General features: G+C 37.0%; 1 long non-coding RNA gene across 1 annotated transcript in view; it reads left to right on the forward strand.

Moving 5' to 3' along the window:
* The window catches only part of LOC121065981, a 32,875-nt gene extending 22,620 nt beyond the window's left edge, over positions 1-10,255 (forward strand). Inside the window, exons 2-3 of the long non-coding RNA XR_005817448.1 lie at positions 2,483-2,561; positions 9,586-10,255. This is a non-coding gene — a long non-coding RNA (uncharacterized LOC121065981). The remainder of the gene's footprint in view (positions 1-2,482; positions 2,562-9,585) is intronic.
* Positions 10,256-12,268: the final 2,013 nt, after the last annotated feature.

Consider the following 12,268-nt stretch of genomic DNA (forward strand, 5'->3'; position numbering starts at 1 on the left):
GGCTTGCTATAGGTAATAAAATGAGGGGGGGGGGGGAAAGAGAAGTAAAAGAATGTTATAAATATTTACACGCAAGCTTACCCAGAAAAGTAGTAGGTTCAAACAGCTTTTATTGTGGAGGGAGACTGTATGCTGGAAGTCTAATTGGTTTATTATGTTAGTGTTGCTGTGGTTTTAAGGGCAAAAATAATTACTAGACAGATAGAAACAGTATAATAAAACACATTTATTAGCTAAGAACCGCATTATCATTGAGAACTGTTTAACATTTACAGTTTTTTTTTTTTGTATTGCACTACAGGAAGGAGCAACATAATGATTACAGTGATCGTAACTTTGTATGTTTGTTTTATTTAACTACCCCTTAAAACTGTGTTTATTATTATTTTTTTATTATTTATTTTTTTAGGGCAGTGTAAATATTCCCCGTTTTCTGTTCGAGCCTGAGTTTGAAAGAAGCCCAGCATGAATTCTTCTAAGATAATACTACAGATACAGCATGTGCATTTGATACCGGCACTTCTGAATACTTGGCCAAGACTAGGTCAATCAGCTGGCCTTCTAAAACTGACTTAACCCTCTACCAGTCTTGCCTTTCAAAACTCATTTTTTCCCCCTGGATACTCACTTTAACACTGGGTAAAGTGATTACAGAGCCTTTGTACACGAGACAGTCTGTGTGTTTGTATTTATTTTTATTTTTTTAATTAAGAAACTCTATTGTCTCAAGTCTAATTGGCTGGAGCTTCTGAGAGAGACAAATCTGTATTTCAAATTAGTAAAATTGCTGTCCTTCATAATTTGTCTCTCATTTCCATAAATAAATTATACTGATTCTGAACAAACCACTACATATAATCTTCAGCTACCATTTTGCTTCCTTTTGACATTACAGCATGAAAGTAGCAAAATAGCTACTTCTTTGTTTACTCCACAGTCTCATGTGTGGTCACAGAGGAAACAGACTTACTACCTATGTTATTCCAGCTGTGAGTTGCTAGAAAGCCATTTCCACAGAAGAAGATCAAAAAAAGCAGAGCTTGCGTTTGACTCTAGAGGGGAAATTACAAAACAAGTTCCTTTCAAGGTTACATGCTGTTGCTCATCATTATACTAATGGAGAATCTTTTATATAGAAATAAAAACACTTGAAATGCATAGTGACTGACGTTCCTCCATTTTTTTTTTTTTGGACTGAAAATGCAGTATGAGAGTTGTACCTTCTTTTCTTTTCTTAAGAGTTCTGGAAAAAAAAAATAAAATTAAAAAATCAAACAAACCTTATTTTACAACAAATTCATTGAGGCTTCCTGGATACTTCCTAATGAGAGAAGAAAACAATGTCCCTTAAGAATCTTTAATTGTAATTATTTTCAAAAATAGCTGAGAAATCACTCCTGTGAAATAATAGGCTCAATAGCTTATTGGTGACTTTAAGACTAGTAACAAGCTCTGGATAATATTTTTTTTCTTAGGGAAAATAAAGATTTTTGTATGCAGAAATTCCTACGGAAAATTGTTTATATCAACTGGGTAATTTAAAGTCTCAATGAAAGACTGAAAATCAGCAAACTTTTAGCTCATGGAGCACAGTAATTTACCTTACACAGATATAGTTTTTAAACCTGTAATTTTTGATTTTCTGCCTAGAGTGATCATCATGGTCTTCATGAGAAGAAAACAAACAAAACAGGCCATTTTTCCCTCCACAAGTTTACTGCTCGTAGAACATAGTTTTGTTCTGATGAAGGCAAAATCTGTGATACTGATCCAAGCTTTAGTTAATCCTTTTGCTTCAGAGGCACTACCTTTCATAAGGCTGCCATTTCTCCCTTTCAGACTTACCCAGTTTCCTCCTTTTTTTCTCCTCTTTTTTTTTTTTTTTCTTAGTATCCTTGTTTTCTAACTACAGCTTCTAAATACTTACAGAAGATTTTATATGGCAGCTATTATCTCCACCTTGCCCTAACTTAGCATAAGACTTGGACACCTCATTAAAATGGATGTATATTTTCAACAAAGAACAGTGTTTTTTTTTTCTTTGATATTCCTGATGCACTTTGCACCCCTGTTAGCACTGTGCAAACCTTTCTCCTTTTTTGATGAAGGAGGATCAATCAATTCTTCTATCAGCTGGTGACCTTACACTTGGTGTCTTTCCTCATTGTTTCACTATCCAGTTTTGGCCAAAAGTCCATCCTTAGGAGCTATCCTTTCCATTTTGCCTCAAAGAATGTTATATTGTATTATATGAGTAAATTGGTAAAATTATGTATAATGTCATGAATCTGATTTTTAGTTTTGGAGTTGGGGGTTCTAAGGTAAAAAAGAGTTAGATTCGACAGTTTCCAGGTGATTCTTCACCATCTTTTGAGTCTGAACCTTTATATTATGTGTCTGGTTAAGTACTTGGCTGGAATGGGACACAGTCTTTGAGAGCTGCATTTTACCTTTATTTTGCTTTTCTGAATCATGTTTTCAGGTAGATTCTAAAATGCCTCAGTGTGATCAACTTAAGCCAGTACCAATGCCTCTTCCGTCAACAGATTCTTCAAATGACTGTAAGTTACTTACAACCTTCTTTCCAAACTCTTGTTTTCTTGTTGGAATTCAGTTTGGCTAGATCTTTCCCTCTTCAATGTATGGATAAGCGTGTATGTGTGTCCATATAGAACTCTATTAGATAAATAGCCTCCCTTGTTCTATACTGCCAGCTTTGCAGCCAGGGCTACCATTACCCAGCCAAAACAAATTGTTTCCTTGGCAACAGGAGCCATGTAAAATCTCACAAAACACTTCTTTTGTTTTTTACTCTGATTTCATTCTGCTAAAAGCTGGAAAATTGGTTATCTGCTTCAATGTCTGACTTAAAATAGGTGAATTATGGTGAAGGCATATAGTTGTATCTCAAGACCCATGGTAGACAAAAAACATGACAAGCACTCAAAAGTGTTTGACCCTTTTTTAGTTATTGGGATTAGCATTTTACTGACAGAGTATATATTTTCATCACACCTCTCAGGGAAATCTTTGGCAGTCAGTGACACTATTTAAACTTGAAAAATCCAGCTAGGTATAGTAGAACTTTCACAGTGTGAAATGACAATGCATTACTGACACTACAGCTCTGCTGTCACCCTTAGGCTTTCTCGTCATCCAGAATTCATAATTCATAAAACATAGTAATATAAAAGGGCAGTGTGCCTGAGTGCTTGGGAAAATTGCTGTCAACTTCTAGTTTATAAATTTTTAAAATTATACATTTTCTTGATTGGTTTGACTCTTACAAAAAAATGAGTGGTGGTTTTTTTTTTTTTTTTCATTTTCCTTCCTTCCCTCTTTTAAACCCCCTACTAATCTGCACTTGTGTTATGTCTAATAAAATTAAGGTCTCGCATACACTGTGCCATTATTGCCAGTCTCTGTGGTACTATTTCTTGGCTCCTCCTGTACCTCAACCTCTGTTCTAATTATTGTCCTCTATTGTAAAGTATTCCTATTAACAAGTTTGGGTATGAAAAGTAGTTCTATTAAGACAGCAAAGTGTATTGCTAAATACATTTCTGAGAAATTAGCATTTCTCATGTGATGTACGTGTTACCTAAAGCTCTTAATATAGTTATTGGTATTTGTTCTCAGAAGCATCTTGCTTCAGTAAAGAAATATAGTTCAATCTTTTATATATGCTGGATAAAAGCCAGAATAATTATGTTTTATGGATTTTCTGCAGGCATCGTCATTATTATTTATTATTTGTTCAGTCATGCCCACCATTTTGCTAAATGTGCTTTACTTATTACTGTGAGAGAAAAGGATGAAATATGTCATACATTTCATTCTAAGTTTGGCAGACATAAGATATTCCTTAAACAAAAGAGATGTTTTGCTGACACAATCAATATATTTTGCTTATTCTGATTTCAGTTCCAGTCATAATCTCACAGCTTTATAGTCAAGCACCTTCTGTTCACAAGCAGCTAGCTCTTGATAACTGATGTTGTCATGAAAGCACTAGTTTCCCTATCAGCAAGTGGGGCACCACTGTTTAGAGGATTGATCTGTATGACCTGGTAATCGAAGGGGTGGAGGGAAGGGGGATGGGAGTGGGTGTCAGATCTTAACTTTCAGAAATGGGTTGAGCCCCTGTTCATAGGCCTGAACCCAAATCCTATTGATTTCCTGTAAACAAAGTCAGATTCCTGGACTTTGATGTTATGAATACTGTCCACAAGACTTTTAGGGTGGAGTTGGTGACAAGTAATGGCTAAGCTCTTGGGTCTCTATGGTTTTACACAGTCAATTTAGAATCTCATTTTGACCACTGCAGAATATGGACACCTAAAACAGCATTTTGCTAATGACCATTATGTTGACAAGTTGTGTTTCATTCGACCCGATGAAGTCAGTCTGAACTGCAAAGTGTTAGAGAAGTACTTGCAGAAGGTAGCTAAAGATATTTTTATGTGTGTGGTATTTCAGCACTATCAGATAGCGTTGTCCTCTAAAAATTTTCTCAAGCCTCATCCCTGTGATGGCATGAATCTCTTACACTACTTGAGCCAAAAGCATCATAGCTACAATAAGATTAGAGATAAAATGTTTTAAAGAGTTCATGTTATTACGTTGATATTCAATTAGGCCATTGTAACTCTTGGAGATCATCGTTAAGCCATAAGGCTCTTCATACTGAAACAGGCAAAATTAAAACTCTTTGGTCTATGTCCAGGTTTACAAAATTTCAGTGAAGTTCTGGGCAAAACATTCATACAGAAACCTACAGTGAACTTTTTTTCTGAGCAATTCTAGCCCAAGTTCTAAGCAATTCTGAGCAATTCTAAGCCCTATTAGTATGTTTGTCCATCTTTCTTATTTTTTGGAGATCTTTCGTCTTGTCCTCCATGGGTCAAAGCAATAAAGTAGAAGTGTAGACCTCACATAGAAAAAGCAATGATGTCCTTCTCTAGAATAAAGCTCAAAATGGAATGTAGCTCCAAGAATATGGCTATGAATATGGATACTTATGTAGACAGTGCTTGAAATCCAGATGTTTGATGGACATGGTCATGTTCCACGTAGTCAATGAGAAGTAGACTCGATTTCTCTTCCAAGCTGAGTGATCTTGTGGGGCTTTTTGCAAGTTTCCTAGGTTGTCACAGGAGACAAATGCAAGAGAATAGTTTATGAACTCACAAAGGCAGGGGCTTATAAAATCAGACTCTTAGGTCATGTGAAATGATGAAAAATACATCTCCTACACATTACTTTGGAGTTTAGTTTCCCAAGTCATGGATAGCAGGATAAATTTTCAGATAATTAGAAGTAAGTATCAAGAAGAAAATGAGATGGAAAAGTGAGTGAAATTGATAACAGAATTTAAAAAGGGAGGTTGAACTTCTGTTGAAAAGGTGTTCAGGGATTTAGATGTGCAAAATTGGACTAAGAGTCACCAATGACTGTATGTCCATCTTTCCAAGAGAGAGATTTACAGTATTTAATAGTACTCATATAACAAAACAAACTAAACAAAGAAATGGCATTACTGTCTTTCCCCTACTCTTTTTCTGGTTTCCATTTTCTTCACAAGGGCCACGAATGTTTTCTAGAAAGGTGATGTAAAAGTGCTCTTTTGAACTTCACTGGGTCTTGACTCTTATATTAATATAATTCTGTTTGTAGAACTAATGAATTACACTTTATTAGCCTTTATTTTGGGGTATATCCTGAGCGACATGTTTATTCTGCTACAATGATAGATACCATTTTAGCACAGAGATGGTGAACTGGGAATGTAGGTGTGTGCTTCATTATATCCCATCATGGACAAGTTTAGGCCTTCTGTGCCAAGAAGCATTCCTGAGTCTCTCTGTAGAAAGAACCAGAGAAAGAATAGCTTCTCAAAAGACGATTTAGAGCACCTAATTTAGATTGCCTTCTGGCACACTCTCTCTATAAAGTTTATTTTCACTGAGTATCTGAAAACGTTTGGAGACTATCCTTGTAATTTCAGGTATATAAGTTGGTTTACATAAGTCTATATGGGGAATGGGCTGGGTGGTGTTCCCTGTTTTGACCTGTGAACGGCATTTGACCAAGAAAATTTACAATACGGTTCTTCTAGACTGCTTTTTACTTGGTATCCTGAAAGTCTTTGTCCCTAGATAAACTTTTCACCTAACAGCTGAACTGATAGCAATTGGAGTACATTAATATACACAAGGCTACAACGGTATCCCAGATCTGGGGCTTGTATGACTTTTTTTTTTTTTTTTTTTGTAATATGACAATGCAGTTCATCAGTAAAATTAAAGATAAAATAATGAAAATCATTTCCATTTGTGATTTTTGTAGCATCTCTACATAACTATAAATGGGAAAATAAAAGCTTCAGCCAAGTTCAAAATTCTAAGTTACAAGAAATTAGAAGGAAATATGTGGATAAAAAACAGAATAAATGAGAAGGTGTATTTTCTGCAAAAATACAGAGAAATTCAAAATATAACCTTTATCCAATTTGGTATCCTTCATAGATGGTACATTTCCTATCATGCCTTACAGAAGTTGCTGTATTTTTTCTGAGTTAAAGTAGGAGCCTTGTTGGAATATTGTTTTCAAGGAATGAGTCACTTGATGCTTTTCTTTCAAAGCACATGTTTTTAGTCAGCTATGCTGATACCTTCAGCAGCACTTGACATATGCTCAGAGAAGATACTTGGTGACAAGGAAGTCTGGCTCTGAGTATCGGAAACAGACACAACTGCATTCTCATTTACCAAAAAATGTACCTTGCAGTTTACACTCTGCTATCTTGCAATAATTCTGTTATGACAGAAACACAAGTCTCTGTAGATACTTCCTTACCCTCTGGAAATGTCAAGATCTTCATTTCTTTCTTTTTCTACTGTTTTCTTCCCCCCCTTCCTTTTTTAGCATCAGAATGTAATCACAGATGCAATACTTTATGAATCTCGTAATTTATTAAATTAAAATCTGTCATCACTATGCCCAAACATCCAATTGCAGAATAAATTCTCTTTATCTGTTTTTATTAGTCTTGCTATCAGGCTTTTATTTGCTATAACAGAAATTACATTATTTAAAGAAAATATTTCATACTTTCAAAAGGTGTATAAAAGAGCTACACAGAATGATGTAAAGTATGTTCTAGGAAGATCAGAAAGGGTCAGTCAGTGTTGATAAAAATTTATGGTGATGCTAAAACTTTTCTATCTAATGTTAATACGGACCTCTCTGACTAACATAAAGCATTGAGTAGGAAAAAAGGTCATCTGTTATTTCTTAGCTAATGCAAGAATCGTAGTACCACCGCTGGCTTGTTGTAACAAGAGATTGCATAGTTTATTATGATTATACAATTAATGCTTTCTACGAAGGGTACTTTGAGATATAGAAATTAGGAGCCAAATTGTATTGTGAGATGGCTTTCAATAGGTAGAGCTGTAAATAAAGAACAAGTGACTGATTCTATTAGGTATGTTAACCATATTGATCTGTATTATCTATCTATATTGATTCTTGAATGCAATGACTTTCCTGGTGCAGACTCCAAATATGGGAGAAACTGGTGAACAATCTAGACTTCAGGACAACATCCAAGAGAGAAAAATCATTTCTGAGCAGCGGTCTCTCAGTGATAGAGAGAAAGACATGAAAAGATGAGCCTATCCAACTAGAAGAATGGCCTGCATCAGAAATAGTGCGGTCAGCAAGACTAGGGCAGTGGTTGTCCCTCTGTACTTGGCACTGGTGAGACCACACCTCAGTGTGGGCCCCTCACTGCAAGAAGGACATTGAGTTGTTTGAGTGTGTGCAGAGAAGAGCAATGAAGCTGCTGAAGGGACTGGACAACAAGACATATGAGGAGTGGCTGAAGGAACTGGGGCTGTTTAGTCTGGAGGAAAGGAGGCTGAGGGGAGACCACCTTGCTCTCTACAACTGCCTGAAAGGAGGTTGCAGCAAGGAGTGTCAGTCCCTTTTCTCAGGTGACAAGTGATAGGATGTGAGGAAACGGCCTCAAGTTGTTCCAGGGAGGTTTTAGATTGAGTATTGGAAAGAATTTCTTCATAGAGAGAGCGGTTAGGCATTGGAACAGGCTGCCCAGGGAGGCGGTGGAATCGCTATCCCTGGAGGTATTTAAGAGACGTGTGAATGCAGTGCTTAGGGATGTGGTTTAGTGGTGGACTTGTAGTGTTAGGTGATGGTTGGACTTGATGATCTTAAGGGTCTTTTCCAACCTAAATGACTCTATGGTTCTGTGATTCTGTTTGTATCAGCTGCAGCTTTGGCAGCCTTTGTGGTAATCTACTCTATTCAGGAAAGTGATAAAAAATGTCCACCTCAAAATGCACTCAAAAATTCACCTTCAATGCTAAATGTTTTGGCAGTTGAGAACCGTGAGCAGTTACCAGCCACCAGACTGAAATGCATGGAGGCTGGGAGCAGGTGAGTATCAGAGCACTGTCCTTTGATACAGAGCTCAAGCCTAAGCTACTCCATTGGAGTCGCATCTGTTGTTCTTGTGCAATAGGCACCATGATCAGTGTTTTCTTAAAGTTTCTGTATGAAGTTCATCTCAAAGGAAAACAAACTTACAGGAGGTCTTACGAATTACATTAAAAATACAAAGGGCTTGAGAAAGCTCCCCCCCCCCTCCCCCCCCCCCCCCCACACACACACACTGCAGCTTTGAGGTCTTTTCATTACAGTGCTGTAGCCTAACCCAAAGTCGGTGATGCTTTTATTGTAAGCACACTTTTCCACACTACCTTTTTGGGAATAGCCATTTTAATTAGCAGAAAGGAAAACAAGGCCGGGTTTGTAAGAAGACACATAGTAAATCAGTGCTCCTTTGAATTGGTAGGTGCTTATTTTTATTTTTTTTTATATTTTTTCTCTTTTGTTCTGACTATCTGTAGAAGTAAGATTTTTTTTTTTTTCTGGGAGTGGTATAAGATTGATATAAGTGGTGCTAATCTAGAGTAGGCTAGAAATCTTGAGTGTGAAGACATGCATAACTGAGTAGCAATAACAGTTGTGGTAGCTTATTAAAAATACTAGGGTACAGTGTTTTTGTTTTTCTTCTTATTGATAACAATCTCTGTTACTACTTTTACTTACTATCTTTGTATGAAGTACCTTTAAGAGCCTTCCTATGTTGAATGTGTTTATAGATCTGACATTTATGAGAAGTTCCATAAAAATCACTGTTACTTTTGCCATTGTTAACCAAAAGGAGACACTAGTTCTGAAAATGTCAGGAGCTGCCTGTTGGGAAATAATCTTAAATTATGATAATTTCTCTGTATAGAAACTGAGATGAAAGTGACTGTCCTGCTACACAATCTTATATTCTGTCACCGAAAATATTCTTTGTGATCCACAAGGCATAATTAATACGTATTTTGCCACTAGACATGACCAACATACTAAATGTAAGTTTGTAATTCCATTGCTAGCCAATCCTTGCTGATGTTTTCAATAGATCCCTGCAATGTTTTAGTGTCATAACCAGAAGGTACAACTGGTGTAACATGAAGCACTTAAAATACCTCTTTTATTGCATTTTAGGATCAGGAGGGGATGTTTGTGAACTCTGTTGTAGGTCTGCTTATCCTACGACCCTTACCAAGTGGTAGAACTGGAAAAGATGACTGAGTTTTCCTGCACAGGGATTGCATTTCTTTACATTACTTTGCTGGCTATTGATCTGTGTTCCCTAAGCCTTATGGCTACTGCATCGTACATGCCTACAGTGTCGAATGAATTCCAGCAATGTAACTGGTTACCTGGACAAATAACTGTGACGTATTTTCCCTTATGAAAGCCTATGTGTTTGTCTGTTAAGGCAAAAAACACAGTTCTTTGTGAAACACAGAACTTAGTGAAGTTATTGTCTTAATTATCAGCTTTCAGAGCTCTTTTCATTTCTAGAACTGTCTGCCAGAATATATAATATAATGTAGTAATGGTTTCTGTAGTTTATCAGGATTAATTGGCCTATTGACAATGAGCTCATTTCTGTTTACTGCAGAAATGAAACAATTCACCCACAAGCATTCGTAGAAGTGACTTGCTTAGTTATGATTATAGTTTCCCCTCCCCCCCAAGAATATCTCCACTGATTTCAGTGTTGTTGTTACCTCAGGAATTTTGCCTGTATATTCAGTCCACCTGTCTGAAGTCTGTATAGAATTTGTAATTTTGTTTATATTTTGAAAGTGCCTGAGAGCAATAAATACTGAAACTCTGATATTCATGTGTGTGTATGTGCCACAGAGTAAGGAAAAAAAAAGTTGTCTTTTAATCAATAGGAAATGTGTGGCTTTTTATTTTCTTTTTTCTCTCTCTCTCTAATCCTTATTACTGTCACAGAATTTACTAACTAGTGATTTGAAAATTGTGTTACTCTGCCTCCCAAATATTCTTTGCATTCATCTTTTCCTGAGAAAAAAAATAAATCCAGAGATTCTCTGGAAGGAGAACTTCCTCATAGCCTTCAGAAGACTGCTTTGCTCCTCTGGATATCAGAGCATCCTGCAAGTCTCTGTTTCCACTTAAAACAATAGCTGCCTCTCTGGGGACCAAGGGGAAAAGCAAAATAAAATTTAGAAAACATGCTGTTCTGTATCTTGGCAAGGAACTTACCTAATCCAAATGTGATTTTTGGTCTGCTTATTATTAGTTCCAACACACTTATTTTTCTCTCTAAATACAAAAACCCAGCATAATTTAGGACCCCGATGTATTCTGAAATACGTGAAATATTTTTTTCCAAATGCCTACAGGTTTCAGTTCTGCAGCTCTCCGTCTGTTAGGTGAATGTTTGAGTTGCTGTTTTTATTATTTTTATTTATTTTTCAAAGACGGCCCCAGCAGCTGTGCTCTCAGAAAGACCTAAACTGTCATCAAGTTCACTGTGAAACATTAAGAATTCCACAACAACTGGTATTAGCTTTATTTTATTATAATAGTTGTCTTACTTTTTGCATTGGGATTATTATTATTATTATTTTTATTGGGCTTTGAAAGGGGCTCAGTTCTTCCACCTAACCACTGGAGTTAACTGGAAGTGTTGACTCATGAGGCAAGAAGAAAGATCTGGGAATGCTCAGCCTGGAGAAGAGGAGGCTCGGGGCATTGCATGAATGCCCACAAATACCTGAAGGGAAGGTACAAAGAAGGCAGGCTCAGGCTCTTCTCAGTTGTGCCCAGTGACTGGGCAAGAGGCAATGGCACACTGGCACACCGGAGGTGCTGTCTGAACATCAGGAAACTTTTTCTGTGTGCAAGTGACAGAGCACTGGCACAGGATGCCAGAGAGATGGTGGAGTCTCCATCCCTGAATGCATTCAAAACCCAAAGGGACATGGTCTTCGGCAACTGGCTGTAGGTGACCCTGCATGAGCAGGGTGGGTTAGACCAGATGGCCACCGGAGGTCCCGGCCAATCTCGCCCATTCTGTGATTTCATCATTCTGTGAAATGTGCCTACGGTAGTCAGACAAATGGCATCACTTCTGTTTGAGAAATTGTTGAATTTAATAGGAAAAAGATATGTTTTTTGTTTGTTTGTTTGTTTTAATCTTAGACTTCTGGATCGCTTCAACTGCTTAGAAATAGGGTGTTTTTTTTTTTTTTTTTTTTTTTTTTTTGTGGTTTTGGTTTTACTTCCTTTCTAAAGACATGCTGTTGAAGACCGGCTACTCTTAACAAGATGGCAACAGATTGTAAGAGAGAAAATACTAAAAAAAAGCACCCCCTTATTGCCCCCACCTCAAAAAAGTTCCACAGCCAAAACGATAACAATTCTGGTTTCAGAGGTAAGAATTTATTCTATGAAAGTCCATGCAAACTGTTCTACCTGACCTGTAATCTATGTGATGGACTACCCTTTAGAAAACTGGGGCCTGAAATCACAATGCTATTTTGTGCATGCATCTCAAGAGCCATCTGAAGATGGCCAACAGAAGCATGTTTGTAGCTTCTACCTGAAATTGCACTGCTAGTATCTAGCGCTATTTTAAACTGTAGTTTACTCTGGAAATCTGTAAAGCATATTAATTTACCAAACCCTACACAGTATAGGAGTGAGTGGATTCAAACCATTGAGTGCAGCCTGACAATCCATTATCTGGCTAATACTTCAGAACAAGCATAGTCAGGATCTGTTGAATCTATATGGGTTAAATAGATAACATGAATTTTCTTCCTTGTCAGGCCCCTTGACTTCGTCTAATTTCTGCTCCCTGGTG

The sequence above is a fragment of the Cygnus olor genome, chromosome 2, assembly GCF_009769625.2.
Source record: "Cygnus olor isolate bCygOlo1 chromosome 2, bCygOlo1.pri.v2, whole genome shotgun sequence".
Taxonomy (NCBI): domain Eukaryota; kingdom Metazoa; phylum Chordata; class Aves; order Anseriformes; family Anatidae; genus Cygnus; species Cygnus olor.